This window comes from Microtus ochrogaster, unplaced genomic scaffold (assembly GCF_000317375.1).
Source record: "Microtus ochrogaster isolate Prairie Vole_2 unplaced genomic scaffold, MicOch1.0 UNK65, whole genome shotgun sequence".
In the NCBI taxonomy this organism is placed as follows: Eukaryota; Metazoa; Chordata; class Mammalia; order Rodentia; family Cricetidae; genus Microtus; species Microtus ochrogaster.
Window position 1 is genome coordinate 2,095,114 of NW_004949163.1, and position 20,193 is coordinate 2,115,306.

The window sequence follows — 20,193 nt, forward strand, 5'->3', positions numbered from 1 at the left end:
GGCTCAGGTGGGTAACAGTGCTTGATACTAAGCCTGCTGACCTGAGTTCAGTCCTTAGGACCCATATGGTAGGAGGAAAGAACCAAATGCCACATAATATCCTCTGACCTCCACATGTGGCTCCTCCCACAAACAAACAAGCAAAATAAAATGATATTTAATTAGAAAAATTCTAGGTTTTACTTCTAGATATGTATTGAAGAAGAATCATTCAGGGGTGAGGAACACTTGCCTGGTGTTCAGAAGGCCCTCAGTACCACCGCCCCCAACACAACACAAACACACACACACACACACACACACACGAAAGAAGGAAATGAAAAAAAGGAGAGAATTTCTCATTAGTGATTCTCTTGAATACCTAACACAATTCCACATCTAGTTTAGGGTGTACCACAGAGCACATTTTCATTGTGTGTTTCTTGAAATGAAGAATGAATACATCACAGAACTTCATATATTACAGATTCTATCAGTTATGAGAGCTTTAACAATATCTTGAGGCTAAATATACTCTCATAATAGTGAGGGAGGATGGTGTGACACATTCCATGTAGTAGAGAGAAAGAAAGCTCAATTAAAAGAAAATAATTGGTTTCAATTTCAGTTTCTCTATGCCCCACTTAGATTATAGGTCAGTCAGTCACCACATCTCTTTGGTCTTCATTAATTTATTTAATAAGATCAGGCTAGTAGTAATTTTGATACTTCTTGTTACAACAGTGATACCCTGTCCATGTTGGTAGTCCAGGTATCCCATTTTTATAGAGGAGTTCTCAGACCGCTTCAAGACTGTAAAGCATCTGTAAGGTCATGACAGGTAGCTTAGACCCTTTTATCCTGACCTATAGCTATTATTAGTCATTAGAATCAGAATAAGTGAATTAAATTAAAGGGGCCACATTCAGACAGGTCTGGTGTTCTAGTTTCATTTTTGCTTCTGTGATAAAATAACCTGTCCAAAAGCAACTCTAGGGAGAGAAGCTTTACCTGGCTTACAGTTCCGGGTCCATTATTTCCAGGAAGTCAAGGCAGGAATGCAAGCAGTTAGTCTCATCACATCTATAGTCAATTAGAAAGTAATTCAAAAAAAAGGCGCTGTCTCAAGAAACATTTTCTTTAGAAGTTGGACTAACATTCAGTGGTAGAGAACTTGCTTAGTGTATGCAAAGACTTGCCTGGATTTGATCCCCAGCACAAATGCCTCCTAAGTTGTAAATCCATGAATCTATACATTTCAAAGTTTTTTTAGGACAGAGTAGAGGAAAGTAGTAGACCATAGAAACATAAAAGGGTGACAGCCCAAGCAAATCCAATACACCAAGTAAGTCTGACTTCATTCTGTCCTAGAGTTTGAGAAGGTTATTTTTTTGGGTTTAATAGTGTGCCTGTAGACCTGCTGGGAGAGAGAAGCCTGGCCTCTGAAAATGAAGTGGAGGCTCAACCCTCAGAGACTGAGACAAGTTTGACCCATGGACCTATGTTGTTTGGCCTTTGGAGAGAGTATTGGGACCACTAATCTCTCACTTGCCTTTGACTCATTCTTCTTCATTTATATTTATTTATTTTTATTTTGGGACAGGGTATTATAGTGTAGATCACATGGCCTAGAACTCACTATGTAGGTCAGGTTGACTTTGAACTTAGAGAGATCCACCTGCCTCTGCCTCCCAGGTACTGGGAGTAAAGATGTACACCGCCAAGCTCAACTTCCCCATTTTGAAGGATATTGCATATTTTCATTTCGATAGTTGTGTCCTTTCATCCTAGAATTTTAAAAGTATAATACTTAAAAAGTCTAATAACTTTCCTTCATTTTGCATGGTCTCTGTTTCTTTTAATCTAAACTTTGTTGATATATTCCATAATCATTTTATCAAGTAATAGACATCGATATTCTTTCTTGTTTTCCCTCTCTCAGAAGCCATTAATTGCCTGTAGTTCTTTATCTAGAGATGGGACTTTGTGAAATTTCCCCCATCCAGGTTGGCATGCCAACTTATATGGTCATTATGGAGTTCTTGTGCAGGCAACCGTATTGTTGAGATTTCATGGGTATGTTATCCCTGTCATATGTAGAAGATACCCTCTAGCAACAGGCATCCTAGTATTCTGGCTCTTATATTCTTTCCAGTTCCTCTTCTGCAATCTTTCCTGCTTAATTATAGATGTTTCAGTTGGTTACTTTTCTCCATATTTAGACCTGTTGTGGATCTCTTTAGTTTCCTCTTCTTTAATAAAAAAGCTTCTTTAATGAAGGGTGAGAACTACATATATCCGTGGGTATTAAGCATGCCTCATGTCCAACTAGAGAACTGTTGGTTAGCGCCGAGATAAAGTATCACTATTGCACCACTGGAGATAGCTTGCTGGACCAGGCATTGTTGTGGTTCCCAGGCTTTACAACTGGATAGGACTATTGTTTACTTTTCTTCCTTGAAAACTTGCATAGTACCTCTAGATATTTTGAGAGTGAGTCTCCAGGGAAGAGGCTTCCAGGTCAGTTCTCCTCTAAGCTGTGTCTTCAAAGTGTCTGGTGTCTTCTGCAATAGGATCTTGCCTTCAACTTGTGGGAGGCAATAATGGGAGGGGAATGACAGTAAGCCTAAATTGTGTTGGGAGTCTCTTGTATGCCCATTGATCAACAACTCAAAGGAAGGTTTCTTCTGTCTGACACTGGGATTTTTGTTAAATAGTCTATGGCTCTTGTAGGGAACACTGCACCATGTGTAGCTCAATGCCATTAAAATAAATATGTATAATCCAATATACAGTTGATATGTAATTTTAAGGAAACTCACAAAATGACATTTTGAAACTCCTGGGAGTGTGGGAAAGGTACAGGTGTGTGGTGGATATAGGTAATTCATTGTGATTGGTTTTATACACAGACTATGAGACCCTAGCTAGGCTTGGGAGAATGGGATCAGCACAGGCAGGCCAGGTTCTAGGGAATTCACAAACTGATCTGGCCCATAGGCTGTAGAACCAGAGCTGGGCACTCTGGAAGTGTGGGGCTGATACAGCATACAGGAATCTGGGGAAATTATCCAGCTTGTTGGGACACAGACAAAGGGACCCCAGGTGGCCAGCACGATCAGAGCAGCCATGGGCATTTGGGGATTGAGGACAATTGTCTTACTGTGTTGTTGCACAAGCTGCATGACTCCAGCTAGAACTGGGAGTATGGGGGACAACTCAGAACAGGGAACATCAGTATCACTCATTAGATTTGACTGGTCCACAGGATGTGGAACCAAAGGTATGACTGGGAGGCAACAAAGGGCTAGGGACGTGACTGAGGATCTAGATCTCTCACTAGACTTGGCCATAGAACAGGTTGATGAACCTAGGATACGATTTCTGGGAGCATGGAGGTAACAGGCGGATGAACATGAGGACTGGGAAGCATGCAGGCATCTGGGAAACTCAACGAGCTGGACTGGTATACAAATTTGTGACCATCTTACTAGACCTGGATGGAGGTGGGTGGTCCTTGGACTTCCCACAGGTCAGGGAACCCTGATTGCTCTTCGGGCTGATGGGGGGGGACTTGATCGGGGGAGGGGAGGGAAATGGGAGGCGGTGGCAGGGAGGAGGCAGAAATCTTTAATAAATAAATAAAATAATAATAATAACAAATATTATTATTATTATTATTATAAAAAACAAATTTGTGACCATAGTTAAACCTCAGAATGAGGGAAGGTCAATTGGGAATGGAGGATCTGGGTTTCACATTAGGCAATGTTGGGGTCTATGCTATAGGCATCTAGCTAGGCCTATGAGTGGAGATTACATTTGCTCATCAGGATCCCTACAGCACTAAAATGGCTGAGTTTATGGACAAAGCAATGGACCACACCTATGCCTGAAAGGATGTGGGCAGAGGAGGTGACAGAGGATCTAGATCTCTCACTAGACTTGGCCATAGAACAGGTTGATGAACCTAGATACGGTTTCTGGGAGCATGGAGGTGACAGGCAGATGAAGATTTTGAGGGGCGATCTGTAAAAACCAACAGGAGTGACTAGTGAGCAAGCTCCATGACCCACAGCTAGGCAAGGCAGTGCAGAGATTGCATGAGCACTTAAGAATCTCTGCCATCCAATTTGGATGCTCAACTTACTAAACCTGGATGGAGGTGGGTGGTCCTTGGACTTCCCACAGGTCAGGGAACCCTGATTGCTCTTCGAGCTGATGAGGGAGAGGGACTTGATAAGGGGAGGGGGAGGGAAATGGGAGGCGGTGGCAGGGAGGAGGCAGAAATCCTTAATGAATAAATAAATTTAAAAAAATAAAGAAAAAAAGAAAAAAAAAAGAATCTCTGCCATCCACCTAAGCCTAACCCTAACCCTGCATGACCCCAAGTAGACACAAGAGTTTGGAGACAGGCTAGGTGACGTTCCAGTGACAATTCTAAAGCTTTGGTTATAGAATGCTGCATGAGTGCAGATCTGTCTGCCAAGATAGAAACAGAAGGGGCATGTGGGACATACATACTCAGCAGGATGTGGTATTGCATTGTGCAGGTTTCCTGGCCCAAGATATGACCAGTGGTGTGTACCATGTGTCAGGCTGCAATTTGCATCAGTATCTCAGACAGACTAGAGTGAAGGCTGCAAGACAAAATCTAGTTCTTGAGGCTGGCGAAATGGAGAGAACCCAGGGAAGGGGACATTCAATACCCAATCTGGGCCTCCTAAATGGGCTGGTCTGATGCATGTGCTGTGGGACTAGGGTTAGGCCCTGGAGTGTGGAGATGAACACAAAAGGCATGCGCTAGTCTCATTTAATTGGCCTGGGACACAGAATCTCAGCTGGACCCTGTATTGTGACGATAGGCAGGCATGTTTGGGACTAGAGCTCTCCCCTTCCTGGTTTAGTATACAAAGTGTACATATCCATCTAGACTGGGGAAAAGGAACGTGGCCTGTGAAGGCAGCTCTGGGTTCCTCACTTTGCCACAAGCTGTGGGAGACCAGGGATTCCTGGGAGATTGGATAGTGTGAGGAGCTTAGGGCCAAGGCACTCAGCTATCTTGGCTTGTTTTATATGGAGGATGACTCGAGCTAGGTCAAAGAGCATGTGGCAATGTGGCTGGATGAAGTCCAAGAATACTCCATGGCTGAGCTGGTATGTGGACTGCTTGACCCCAGCACTTTCTGTGAGTCCCAATGAAGCATAGTGACTGTCATGTGACTTAGTCAGCAGATGGGATTTTGTAATTGGATACCAAATAGATGTGAAGAATGGGCACATTGTAAGAAGTCGAGACACTTAGGACAGAAATATATGAAGAGCTGGCATGCAAATGACTAGGTTCAGGCTAGGCCTAGGAGTGCAGGGATTAGAGATTCTGGGTTATTGGTGATATTCATGGCTGGGTTGGAGTCCAGATTACATCAGTTAGGCCTTTGTGTATGAGAGGCTGAGAAATGATATGATCAGAAAGACTCACCTGGTTTGGGGCTGTGCAAAGAGAGCAACAGAGACCTCTTATGACTGCAGAGGTTCTCAACATGGGGATAGTAATACTCAAAGATCATCAGATATTTACATTAAAATTCATGAGTAGCAAAATAACATTGAGGAAGTCTCAACAAAAATAATTGCATGGTTACTGATAAAAACAACATGATTAACTCTATTAAAGGGTCAAAGAATTATGAAGATTAAATCCACTTGCATGTGTTTTAAAATCGGTGTGTTAGAGTTTGTGCTCCCCAGGATTGGACACTATAAGGCCTAGGTACACAACAAGGTTTCTGTCCTGGAGAGTGGAGACAATGGTGATAGTTGAATATCTTGGTGACTCGGGGGGCTTTGGTGTTGCATAGACTTCTGGGCCATAGACAGGGATCCCTAGAGGATGTGGATGCCAGGGGTGAGGGCAAAGCTTCAAATAATCGCTCAAGATGGTCTGACAGTGAACCAAAGATCCCAGCTGATTCTAAATGGTCAATTTTGGTGACAGTGGTGCCATAAATGCCCCAACTAAGTGGTAAGGTTCAAAAAATTGTGCAACACCATTGGGCCACCTAGAGATGGACAGGGAAATGGAGGATGAAAATGTGTCTGTGCCTATTTTGGGATGGAAGGGGAGTTGTGGGACCCAACACAGGCTGCTGAGGGAAGAATGCATGAGCATGAGAGGAACCAGGTTCAAAGCTGGCTTGGATGATACACATGTTGTGAGACCAAGGAAAGATCCTGCCATGGGCTGGTGGCCTGCAATCATGTGTCCTGGTCTCATCATACTGGACTGGCCTACAGAACCTGGTTCCTCAGCTCTGCTTTGTGTTGTGTTCAGGGGAAGCCATGTTTGTAACTAGAGCTCCCCCCTCGCTGGTCTATGCACATGGTGTGCATAGCCATCTAGACTGGGAGAATGGGAACATGGCCTGTGAAGGCAGTTCTAGGATCCTCACTTGCTGGAATGGACCACAGGATATAGGCAATCACTGAGACCTGGGCCTATGACACTGTGAGAAGCTATGGACGTGTGGCACTGACTGCTCATGGCTTGAATGTCTAGAGGACAGCCCCAGTGAGAACTAAGGGTGTGAGCCAATGTGGGAGGATCCATTACTACAAGACTCTATGGTTGAACTGAAATGTATTCTATACATTTCATGTATTCTATACAATACATGTATTCTATATGACAGCAGCACTTCCTAGAAATCCCTCTACAGTAAATAGTGTGACTGTGGCATTTCTGATGGTCACTCATACAGGATTTTGCACAGTCCCTTAGTGCCACATACATGAGTGTTATGGTCACATTCTAAGAAATCCAGACCATTGACAAGAATCCATGAGATGTAGCCATGCATCTTCAATATTCCAGCTTGGCCTAAGAGTTTAAGGTAGTGGGATAATTGCCGGATTATTAGTCCCTCTCCAGACTGTGTTGGTGTGCAGATTACATAAGCATGGCATCAGAGAGAATGACTGAGAAATCATGGGATCTGGACTCTCACCTGACTTGGTGCTGGGAAATTCAATAGAGACATTTTCTTAGGGAAGGTGTTCTCAAGCAGTGGGAAGTGACCCGCACAAAGACCATCTGAAGCAATGCAATTTATATTATGATTCATAACAACAGCAAAACTGTAGTTAGGATGCTCCAATGAAAACACTTTTATGGTCAGTGTTCACTAGAACATGAGAAATTTTGCTTAAAGATCGTAGCATGAGCAGGGTTGAAACCCACTGTCATATTGTTTTCAAATAGCAGATAGGCTAGGATCTTGGTCACTCTCCATGAAGATAAAGTGTAAGATCTATGACCACAGCAAGGACTCTGTCCTGGGAGAGTTGGGAAAACAGGGGTGGTTCAATATCTTGGTCATTCGGGAGGCAATGATGTTGCACAGGCCCATAGACAAGCATCCCTAGAGGATGTGGGTGATGTGGCTGAAGGCAAAGCTTCAGACAATTTCTGAGGCTGATCTTACTGGGCATGATAGGATCCCAGTTAATTCTAAATGATTAAAATTTGGGGATGAGAACCAAAATGTCACAGTTAAGTGGTCAGGTTCAGAACAATATGCAACACCAGCTGGGCCACCTAGTGATGCACGGGAAAATAGAGGATGAAAATGTGTCTGTACCGGTTTTCGGATGGTGGAAGAATTGTGGGACACAACTCAGCCTGCTGAGAAGAGAGGAACCAGGTTTAAAGCTGGCTTGGCTGATGCACATGTTGTGAGACCAAGGAAAGGCCCTGCCCGAGGCTGGTGGCCTGCAATCATGTGTCCTGGTCTCATCATATTGGACTGGCCTACAGAACCTGGTTCCTCAGCTCTGCTTTGTGTTGTGTTCAGAGGAAGCCATGTTTGTGAATAGAGTTCTCCCCTTGCTGGTCTAGTGCACATGGTGTGCATAGCCATCTAGACGGGGAGAATGGGGACACGGCCTGGGAAGGCAGTACTCGATGCTCACTTTGAAAGTCGAATACAGGATAAGAGTGATCTGTGAGAACTGGGACTAGGGGATTATATGAGGAGCTGCGGACACATAGATCTCACTGCTTATAACTTGAATAAACTTGAATAACTGGCAAACTGTGCCAGCCAGGCCTAAGAGCATGAGCCAGTGTTGGAAGGTAGGTATCTAGAAAACTCCTAGGTTAAGCTGGTATGAAGTCTGTGTGACAGCAGCCTTTCCTCGAAATCCCCACATTGTAGGTTGACTGTGGCACAAAAGGAAGTTAGAGGACAGGAGTTTGCATAGTCCTTCTGAAGCCAGAAACATGTGTGGTCTACTTACCACGTAACAAAATCAAAGCAGGGATGGGAATGCTCGGAATGCTGGCAGGTAGATGACAAGATTCCAACTTGGCCTAGGAATGTAGGCTAGTGGGGGAGTCAAGATATTGGTCTTTATCAGGACTTTGTTGGTTTTCAGAATACATGTACATGGTGTATGTGTAACAATGACTGAGAAATCGTGGGATCTGGACACTCACCTGGCTCAGTGCTGTGAAATCATACAGAACCCTTTTACGGCAGTTGTTGTCAGGCAGTGGCAAGCAACCCTCCCAAAGACCATTGGAGGCAAAGATATGCCTGTGACAATTGAAAATACAAGACAAATTAAAATTAGGATGTCTGTGACGATTCATAGCATGAGCAAAATTGCAGTAAAGACTTCCAAATAAAAATAATTTCATGGTTGTGGTAACCAGAATACGAGAAACTTTACTAAAGGGTCGCAGCATGAGGAAGGTTGAAAGCCACTGTCTTTGGTTCATCAAGAAGAAGATGGTATTCAGGCTGGAACACTCTGCATGAATGGAAAGTGTAAGGCCTATGCCCTCCTCAAGCTCTTTGTACTGGCAAAGTGGTGAGAATGGTGGTGGTTGAATATCTTGGTCACTCAATAAGCATTGGTGTTGCACAGATTTCTGGACCACACACGGGCATCCCTAGAATATGTGGATGCCATGGGTAAGGGCAAAGCTTCTGACAATCTCTGAAGATGGTCTGATTGGGAACACAAGTATCCCAAGTAATACTATATGATTAAAATTTGGGGGTGAGAACAAAAGTGCCCCAACAAAGTGGTCAGGTTCAAAAAACTGTGCAACTCCAGCTGAGCCACCTAGTGATGGACAGGGAAATGGAGGATGAAAATGTGTCTGTGCCTGTTTTGAAATGAGGGATGAGTTGTGGGACACAGCACAGCCTACTGAGGAGAGAATGCATGAGCATGAGAGGAACCAGGTTCAAATCTGGCTTGGATAATGAACATGTTGTGAGACCAAGGAAAGGACCTGCCCTGGGCTGGTGGTCTGCAATCATGTGTCCTTGTCTCATCATATTGGACTGACCTACAGAACCTGGGTCCACATCTCTGCTTTGTGTTGTGTTCAGAGGAAGTCATGTTTGTGACTAGTGCTCTTCCCTTGCTCGTCTAGTACATACAGTGTGCATAGACATCTAGACTAAGAGAATGGGAACATGGCCTGTGAAGGCAGTTCTGGAATCTAGACTTTGCTGGAAAGGATCATGGGACTAGGGTGTACTGTGAAATATGGGCCAATACCACTATGAGAAGCTGTGGACATGTGGCCCCCACTGCTCATGGCTTCAATGTTAGAGGACAGTCCCAGGTAGACCTAAAGGTGTAAGCCAGTGTAGGAGGATCCATTACTAGAAGACTCTCTGGTTAAGCTGGAATGCAATCTGTATGACAGCAGCACTTGCTAGAAATCCCTCTACTTAAGGACGGTGACTCTCATATCTTTGACAGTCAACCAGACAGGATTTTGCACAGTCCTTTTGCTGCCTCATACATGTGGGGTACGGTCACATTCTAAGAAGTCCAGACTCGGGGCAAAAATCCACGAGATGCAGCCATGAAGATTTCAATATTCCAGCTTGGCCTGGGAGTTTAAGGTAGTGGCATAATTGCCAGGTTGTTGGTCCCTCTCTTTACTGTGTTGGTGAGCAGATTACATCAGCTCGGTGTCAAAAAGAATGACACAGGAATCATGGGATCTGGACTCTCACCTGGCTTGGTGCTGTAAAATCCTATAAAGACATTTTCTTAGGGAAGGTGTTCTCAGGCAGTGGGAAGCAACCCTCATAAAGATCAGCTGAAGTAATGAAATTTATATGGCGAATCATAACACCAGAAAAACTGCAGTTAGGATCTCCCAATGAACACGAGAAATTTTGCTAAATGGTCGCAGCATGAGGAGGGTTGAAACCTACTGTCCTATGGTTTTCAAATCGTAGATACAATAGAGTCTGGGTCACTCTCCTTGAATGGAAAGTGTAAGGCCTATGCCCACAGCAAGGTCTCTATCCTGAGAGAGTGAAATCAATGGTGGTGGATGGTTATCTGGGTCACAAAGGACGATTTGGTGTTGGACAGACTTCTGGACCATGGACAAGCATCTTTAGAGGATGGGGATTCCATTGATAAGGTCAAAGCTTCAGACAATGTCTGAGGCTGGACTGACTGAGAACTGAAAGGTCCCGGCTGATTCAAATTTGTGAATGCTGGGGTCCAAAATACCCCAACTCAATGGTAAGGTTGACTCAAAATCTGTACAACACCACCTGGACCCCATAGTGAAGAGTGGTTATGTGGAGGATGAAAATGTGTGTGGGTTTTGTGAAGAGGGAGGAATTGTGGGTAGCCACACAGCCTGCTGAGGGGAGAATACAAGAGCATGAGAGGAACCAGGTTTAAAGCTGGCTTGGCTAATGCACATGTAGTGAGACCAAGGAAAGATCCTGCTCTGTGCTGGTGGCCTGCAATCATATGTCCTGGTCTCATCATACTGGACTCGCCTACTGAACCTGGGTCCTCAGCTCTGTTTTGTGTTGTGTTCAGGGGAAGCCATGTTTGTGACTAGTGCTCTCCCCTTGCTGGTCTAGTGAACATGGTGTGCATAGCCATCTAGACTGGGAGAATGGGAACATGGCCTGTGAAGGCAGTTCTGAGATGAAGTGGATCTCAGGATAAGGGTGATCTGTGAGAACTGGGACTAGGGGATTATATGAGGAGATGTGAACACATGGATGTCACTGCTCATGGCCTCAGTGCCTGGTGAACTGTGCCATCCAGGCCTAAGAGCGTCAGCCAGTGTAGGAAGTTGTGTATCTAGCAAACTCCTAGGCTAAGCTGGTATGAAGACTGTGTGACACCAACCGTTCTTTGAAATCCCCACATTGTTGGGTAACTGTGGCTCATAAGGCCACACAGGACAGAATTTTACATAGTCCTTTTGAAGCCACCAACATGTGTGGTATACCCACCATGTAACAAAACCAAAGCAGGGACGAGAATCCTTGAAATGCTGCTATATAGACTACAAGATTCCAGCTTGGCCTAGGAGTTTAGTCTAGTTGGGGACTCGAGGAGATATTGGTCCCTCTTAGGACTCTGATGGAATGTAGAAAACATCTACATGGAGTATGTGTAACAGAGACTGAGAAAAAAATGGGATCTGGACACTCATCTGGCTCGGTGCTCTGTAACCTACAGAGCCCTTATATGGCAGTTATTGTCAAACAGTGGGAAGCAACCCTCAGAAAGATCATCTGCAGCAAAGATATGTCTGTGACAATTCATAGCACTAAAAAAATTTCAGTTATAATTTGTCTGTTAAAATTCATAACAACTGCGAAATTGTAGTTAGGATGTCTCAATGAAAATAATTTTATGACTGGTGGTCACCAGAATATGAGAAACTTTGCTAAAGGGTTGCAGCATGAGGAGGGTTGAAAGCCACTGTCTTTGGTTCATCATGAAGTACGTGGTATACTGGCTGTAACGCTCTGTGTGAATTGAAAGTGTATAGCCAATGCCCTCATCATGGTCTCTGTCCTGGGAACATGGTACAATGGTGGTGGATGAATATCTTGGTCACTCAAGAGGCATGGTGTTACACATTCTTCTGGGCCACATATGGGCATCACTAGAGGATGTGGATGCCATGCATGAGGGCAAAGTTTCTGACAATCTCTGAGAATGGTCTGACTGGGAACCAAGTTATCCCAAGTAATTCTATATGATTAAAATTTGGGGGTGAGAAGAAAAATGCTTCAATCAAGTGGTCAGGTTCAAAAAATTGTGCAACACCATTGGGCCACCTAGTGACGGACAGGGAAATGGAGGATGAAAATGTGTCTGTGTCTATTTTGGGATGGGGGAGGAATTGTGGGTCCCCACACAGCCTACTGAGGAGAGAATGCATGAGCATGAGAGGAACCAGGTTCAAATCTGGCTTGGCTAATGCACATGTTGTGAGACCAAGGAAAGGACCTGCCCTGTGTTGGTGGCCTGCAATCATGTGTCCTGGTCTCATCATATTGGACTGGCCTACAGAACCTTGGTCCTCAGCTCTGCTTTGTGTTGTGTTCAGGGGAAGCTGTATTTGTGACTAGTGCTCTCCACTTGCTCTTCTAGTACACACGGTGTGCATAGGCATCTAGACTGAGAGAATGGGAACATGGCCTGTGAAGGCAGTTCTGGGACCCTCAATTTGCTGGAAAGTATCACAGGACTAGGGTGTACTCTGAGATCTGTGCCAATACCACTATGAGAAGCTGTGGACATGTGGCCCCCACTGCTCATGGCTTGAATGTTAGAGGACAGTCCCACGTAGACCTGAAGGTGTGAGACAGTGTAGTAGGATCCATTACTAGAAGACTCTCTGGTTAAGCTGGAATGCAATCTGTATGACAGCAGCACTTGCTAGAAATCCCTTTACTTAAGGATGGTGACTCCCATATCTTTGACAGTCAACCAGACAGGATTTTGCATACTCCTTTTTGTGCCACATTTATGTAGGCTATGGTCACATTCTAAGATGTCTAGACCGTGGGCAAGAATCCATGAAATTCAACCATGTAGACTTCAATGTTCCAGCTTGACCTATGAGTTTACAAGTTAGTTGGGCAGACACGTTGTTATTGGCCCCCTTCTTTACTGTGTTGGTATGCAGACTACATCAGCTCAGTGTCAAAGAGAATGAATGAGAAATTATGGGACCTTGACCTTCACCTGGCTCCGTGCTATAATCTTATGGAGACATTTTCTTAAAGGCGTGTTCTCCACCTGTGGGAGGCAAACTCCCAAACACCATCTGATGCAATACAATTTATATGGTGATTCATAACACCAGCAAAGCTGCAGTTAGGATGTCCCAATGAAAACAATTTTATGGCTTGTGTTCACCAGACCACGAGAAATTATTGTAAGTGTTTGCAGCATGACGAGGGTAGAAACCAACTCTGGTATTGTTTTCAAATAGTAGATAGGTTAGGGTCTGGGTCATTCTCCTTGAATGGAAAGTGCATGACCTATGCCCACAGTAAGCTCTCTCTGCTGGGAGAGTGAGGTCAATGGTGGTGGATGGTTATCTGTGTCCCAAGGGAGGCTTTGGCGTTGCACAGGCATCTGGATCATAGATAGCCATCCAGAGAGGATGTGGATGACATATGTAAGAGCAAAGTTTCAGACAATGATTGAGGCCTGTCTGACTGGGAACCAAAAGATTTCAGCTTATTTTTAATGATTCAGATTTGTTAAAGGTGGGGACCAAAAATACCCCAACTTAATGATAAGGTTCAAAAACTGTAGAATATTGCTGGCAAGATGGCTCAGAGGTTAAGAGCACTGCCTCTTCTTCCAGAGGTCCTGAGTTCAATTCCTAGCAAACACATGGTGGCTCAAAACCATATGTAATGAGCTCTGATGCCAACTCTGAATACATAATAAAGAAGTAAGTAAATCTTTAAAACTATACCTGTACAACACCACCTGCGCCATCTAGTGAAGTACGGGTACCTGGAGGATTAAAATGTGTCTGGGTTTTGGGATGAGGGAGGAATTTTGGGTCCCCACCCAGCCTGCAGAAGGGAGAATACATGAGCATAAGAGGAACCAGGTTTAAAGCTGGCTTGGCTGATGCACATGTTGTGAGACCAAGGAAAGATCCTGCCCTGGGCTGGTGGCCTGCAATCATATGTCCTGGTTTCATCATATTGGACTGGCCTACAGAACCTGGATCCTCAGCTCTTCATTGTGTTGTGTACATGGGAAACTATGCTTGTGACTAGAGTTCTCTCCTTGCTGGTCTAGTGAACATGGAGTGCATAGCCATCTAGACTGGAAGAATGGGAACATGGCCTGTGAAGTCAGCTCTGGGATCCTCACCTTCCTGGAATGAATCTCAGGATAAGGGTGATCTGTGAGACCTTCAACAATGGGATTATATGAGGAGATGTGGACACATGGCTCTCACTGTTCATAGCTTGAATACTTGGCAAACTGTGCCAGCTAGGCCTAAGAGCATGAGCCAGTGTTGGAAGTTAGGTATCTAGAAAACTCCTAGGCTGAGCTGATATGAAGTCTGTGTGACACCAGCCTTTCCTTGAAATCCCCACATTGTAGGTTGACTGTGGCTCATAAGGCCGTTACAGGACAGGATTTTACATAGTCCATTTGAAGCCACCAACATGTGTGTTATGCTCACCCTGTAACAAATCCTAAGCAGGGACGAGAGTTCTTGAAATGCCGGCATATAGTCCACAAGATTCTAGCTTGGCCTAGCAGTTAAGGCTAGTGGCAGATGGAGAGGATAATGGACAATCTCAGGACTCTGCTGGTGAGCAGAATACATGTACATGGTGTATCTGTAACAGAGACAGAAATAATGGGATCTGGACACGTACCTGACTCAGTGCTGTGAAATCACACAGAGCGCTTTTATGGCAGTTGTTGTCAAACAGTGGGAATCAACCCTCCCAATGACAATCTGAAGCAAAGATATGTATGGTACAATTCATAACACGAGCAAAATTGAAATTATGATTTTTTTCTGTTAGGATTCATAGCATCTGTAAAATTGCAGATGGGATGTCCCAATAAAAATAATTTTATGGCTGGTGGTCACCAGAACATGAGAAACTTTGCTAAAGGGTTGCAGCATGAGGAGGGTTGAAAGCCACTGTCTTTGTTTCGTCATGTAAGTAGGTGGTATACAGGCTGGAATACTCTGCATGAATGGAAAGTGTAAGGCTTATGCCCTAATCATGGTCTCTGTCCTTGGAAAGTGGGGACAATGGTGGTGGATGAATATCTTGGTCACTCAAGAGGCATGGTGTTACACATTCTTCTGGGCCATACATGGGCATCACTAGAGGATGTGGATGCCATACATGAGGGCAAAGCTTCTGACACTCCCTGAGGATGGTCTGACTGGGAACCATAGGATCCCAGGTAATTCTATATGATTAAAACTTTGGGATGAGAACCAAAATGCCCCAACTAAGTGGTCAAATTCAAAAAACTGTGCAATACCATTGGGCCACCTAGTGATGGACAGGGAAATGGAGGATGAAAATGTGTCTGTGCCTGTTTTGGGATGGGGGAGGAATTGTGGGTCCCCACACAGCTTGCTGAGGAGAGAATGCATGAGCATGAGAGGAACCAGGTTCAAATCTGGCTTGGCTGATGGACATGTTGAGAGACCAAGGAAAGGCCCTGCCCTGTGCTGGTGGCCTGCAGTCATATGTCCTGGTCTCATCATACTAGACTGGCCTACAGAACCTGGATCCTCAGCTCTGCTTTGTGTTGTGTTCAAGGGATGCCATGTTTGTGACTAGAGCTCTCCCCTTGCTGGTCTAGTGAACATGGTGTGCATGGCCATCCAGACTGCGAGAATGGGATCATGGCCTGTAAAGGAAATTCTGGGATCCTCAATTTGCTGGAATGGACCACAGGTTATGGCAATCTGTGAGACCTGGGCCTATGGCACTGTGAGAAGCTGTGGACATATGGAACTCACTGTTCGTGGCTTGGATAAATAGAAGACTGTCCCAAATATGCCTAAGAGTGTGAGCCTGAGTGGGCAGATACAATACTAGCAGACTCCATGGCTGAGCTGGGATGCAGTTTGTATGACACCAGCATATTCTAGAGTTCCCCATAGGGTAGGGTGACTGTGGCACATTTGAGAGTCACCGAGACAGTATTTTGCACAGTCCTATTTATGACACATAAGTTTATGGTCACATTCTAAGAAGTTCAGATTGTGAGTGAGAACCTACTAGTTGAAGCCATGCAGACTTCAATATTCCAGCTTGGCCTAGGAGTTTAAGGCAGTCTGGGAGAAAAGGGGTTATTGGTCCTTCCCTTGACTGTGTTGATGTGCAGACTATATCAGCTCTGTATCAAAGAGACTCAGTGAGAAATCTTGGGATCTGGACTCTCACATGGTTTGGTGTGAAATCCTATGGAGACATTTTCTTAGGGAAGGTGTTCTCAACCTGTGGGAAACAATGCTTCCAAAGACCACCTGAAGCAATGCAATTTAAATGACGATTAATACCAGCAGCAAAACTGCAGTTAGGATGTACCAATAGAAATAATGTTACATTCTATGTTCACCAGAACTCTAGAAATTTTGCCTAATGGTCGCAACACGAGCAGGGTTAAAAACCACTGTCATATTGTTTTCAAATAGTTGATAGGTTAGGGTCTGGGTCACTCTCCTTGAATGGAAAGTTTAAGGCCTATTCTCACAACAAGGTCTCTGTCCTGCAAAAGTGTGGTCAATGGGGGGATGGTTATATGGGTCACAAAGGAAGCTTTGGTGTTGCACAGGCTCCTGGACCATAGACAGGTATCCCTAGATGATATGAATTTCGTGGATAAGGTCAAAGCTTCAAACAATGTCTGAGGCCTGTCTGACTGGGAACCAAAGGATCCCAGCTGATTTTAAATGATTCAAATTTGGAAAAGGTGGAGACCAAAATACCCCAACTCATTGGTAAGGTTCAAAAACTGTGCAACACAAGCTGGGCCACCTAGTGAAGAACAGGTACATAGAGGAGGAAAATGTGCCTGGGTGTTAGGATGAGGGAGGAATTGAGGGTACCCACACAGCCTGCTGAGGGGAGAATGCATGACCATGAGACCCTCCCAAAGACCATCTGCAGCAAAGATATGTCTGTGACAATTCATAACACCAACAAAATTGCAGTTAGGATATGTCTGTTATGATTCATAGCGTCTGCAAAATTTCACTAAGGCCTTTCCAATGAAAATAATTTAACGGGTGGTGGTCACCAAAACATGAGAAACGTTGCTAAAGGGTCACAGCATGAGGAGGGTTGAAACCTACTGTCTTTAGTTCTTTATGAAGTAGGTGGATTACAGACTGGAACGCTTTCTATGAATAAAAGTGTAAGCCCAATGCCCTCATCAAGGTCTCTGTCCAGGGAGAGTGGGGACATCGGTGGTGGTTGAATATTTGGTCACTCAGGAGGCTTTGGTGTTGCACAGACTTCTGGACCATAGTCAGGCATCCCTAGAGGATGTGGATGCCATGGGTGAGAGCAAGGCTTCAGACAACCTCTGAGGATTGTCTGACTGTGGAATAAGGAAACCAGCTGATTCTAAATTGTCAAATTTGGTGACAGTGGGGCCATAAATGCCTAAATACAGTGGTCTGTTTCAAAATTAAACTGTGCAACACCAGTAGACCACCTAGTGCCTGATGGGTATTTGGAGGATGAAAATGTGTCTGTGCATGTTTTGAGATCCAGGATTAGTTGTGAGTCTCTACACAGCCTGTTGAGGGAAAAACACATGAGCATGAGAGGAACCAGGTTTAAAACTGGCTTGGCTGATGCACATGCTGTGAGACCAAGGAAAGGCCCTATCCTATGCTGGTGGCCTGCATTCATATGTCCTGGTCTCATCATATTGGACTGGCCTACTGAACCTGAGTCCTCATGTCTGCCCTGTGTTTTGTTCAGGGGAAGCCATGTTTGTTACTGGGACTCTCCCCTTGCTAATCTAGTGTACAAATTTTGCATAGCCATCTAGACTGGGAGAATGGGAACATGGCCTGTGAAGGCAGTTCTGGGATCCTCAATTTGATGAAGTGGATCTCAGGATGAGGGTGATCTGTGAGACCTGGGACTAGGGGATTATATGACGAAATGTGGACACCTGGATCTCACTGCTCATGGCCTGAGTGCCCGGTGAACTGTGCCATCCAGGCCTAAGGGCATGAGCCAGTGTAGGAAGTTGTGTATCTAGCAAACTCCCAAGAGGAACTGGTATGAAGTCTGTGTGACCCAGCCTTTCCTTGAAATCCCCACATTGTAGGTTACTGTGGCTCATAAGGCCATTACAGGACAGGATTTTACATAGTCCATTTGAAGCCACAAACATGTGTGGTATACCCACCCTGTAAAAAAACCAAAGCAAGGATGAGAATCCTCGAAATGCAGGCATATAGCCCACAAGATTCCAGCTTGGCCTAGGAGTTTAGGCTAGTGGCAGACTGAGTGGATAATGGACAATCTCAGGACTCTGCTGGTGAGCAGAATACATGTACATGGAGTATGTGTAACAGAGACAGAGAAATCATGGGATCTGGACACTCACCTGGCTCGGTGCTGTGAAATCCTACAGAAGGTTTTTTATGGCAGTTGTTGTCAAACAGTGGGAATCAACCCTCCCAGTGACAATCTGAAGCAAAGATATACCTGGTACAAATCATAGCACCAGCAAAATCAAAATTAGGATTTGTCTGTTAGAATTCATAGCACGTGTAAAATTGCAGTGGGTACATCCCAATGAAAAAAAAAATTATGGCTGGTGGTCACCAGAACATGAGAAACTTTGCTAAAGGGTTGCAGCATGAGGAGGGTTGAAAGCCACTGTCTTAGGTACATCATGTAGTAGGTGCTTTTATTCGCTGTAATGCTCTCCATGAATTGAAAATGTAAGGCCTATGTCCTCGTCAAGAGACTTGGAGAGTTTGGACTACAATGATGGTTAAATATCTTGGTAACTCACGAGGCGTTGGTGTTGCACAGACTTCTGGACCATAGACAGGCATCCCTAGAGGATGTGGATGCCATGGGTCAGGGCAAGGCTTCAGACAACATCTGAGGATGGTTTGACTGGGAACAATAAGATCCCAGGAATTTCAAAATGATTCAGATTTGTGGAGGAGAACCAAAATGCCCAAACTAAGTGGTCAAGTTCAAAAACCAGTGCAACACTAGACGGCCACATAGTGACGGACAGGGAAATGGAGGATTAAAGCATGTCTGTGCCTGTTTTGGGATGGGGGAGGAAGTGTCGGTCCCCACACAGCCTACTAAGGGGAGAATGCATGAGCATGAGAGGAACCAGGTTCAAATCTGGCTTGGCTGATGCACATGTAGTGAGACCAAGGAATGGCCCTGCCCTGTGCTGGTGGCCTGCAATCATGTGTCCTGGTCTCATCATACTGGACTGGCCTACAGAACCTGGGTCCTCAGCTCTGCCTTGTGTTTTGTTCAGGGGAAGCCATGTTTGTGAGTAGAGTTTTCCCCTTGTTGTACTAGTGCACAAGGCATGCATATCCATCTAGACTGGGAGAATGGGAACATGGCCTGTGAAGGCAGTACTTGGATACTCACTTGCTGGAATGGATCTCAGGGTCAGGGTAATCTGTGAGATATGAAACAATGGGATTATATGAGGAGATGTGGACACATGGATCTCACTGCTCATAGCCTGTATGTCTGGTGAACTGTGCCAGCTAGGCCTAAGAGCATGAGCCAGTGTAGGAAGTTATGTGTCCAGAAAACTCCAAGGCTGAGCTGGAATGACGTCTGTGTGACAACAGCCTTTCCTTAAAATCCCCACATTGTAGGATGTCTGCACATAAGGCCATTACAGACAGGATTTTGTATAGTCTTTTTGAAGCCATAAACATGTGTGGTATACTCACCCTGTAACAAAGCCAAAGCAGGAACGGGAATCCTTGAAATGCTGGCATTTTGACTATAACATTCCAGCTTGGCCTAGGAGTTAGGCTAGTGGAAGAGTTGAGGAGATATTGGTCCATCTCAGGACTCTGCTTGTGTGCAGAATACATGTACATGGTGTTTATGTAACAGAGACGGAGAAATCATGGGATCTGGACACTCACCTGGCTCGGTGCTGTGAAATCCCACAGAGCCCTTTTATGACAGTTGTTGTCAAACAGTGGGAATCCACCCTCCCAAAGACCATCTGCAGCAGAGATATGACTGGTACAATACATATCACCAGAAAAATTTCAGTTAGCATATGTCTGTTCAGATTCATAACAACCACAAAATTGTAGTTAGAATGTCTCAATGAAAATAATTTTATAGGCCGGGCGGTGGTGGC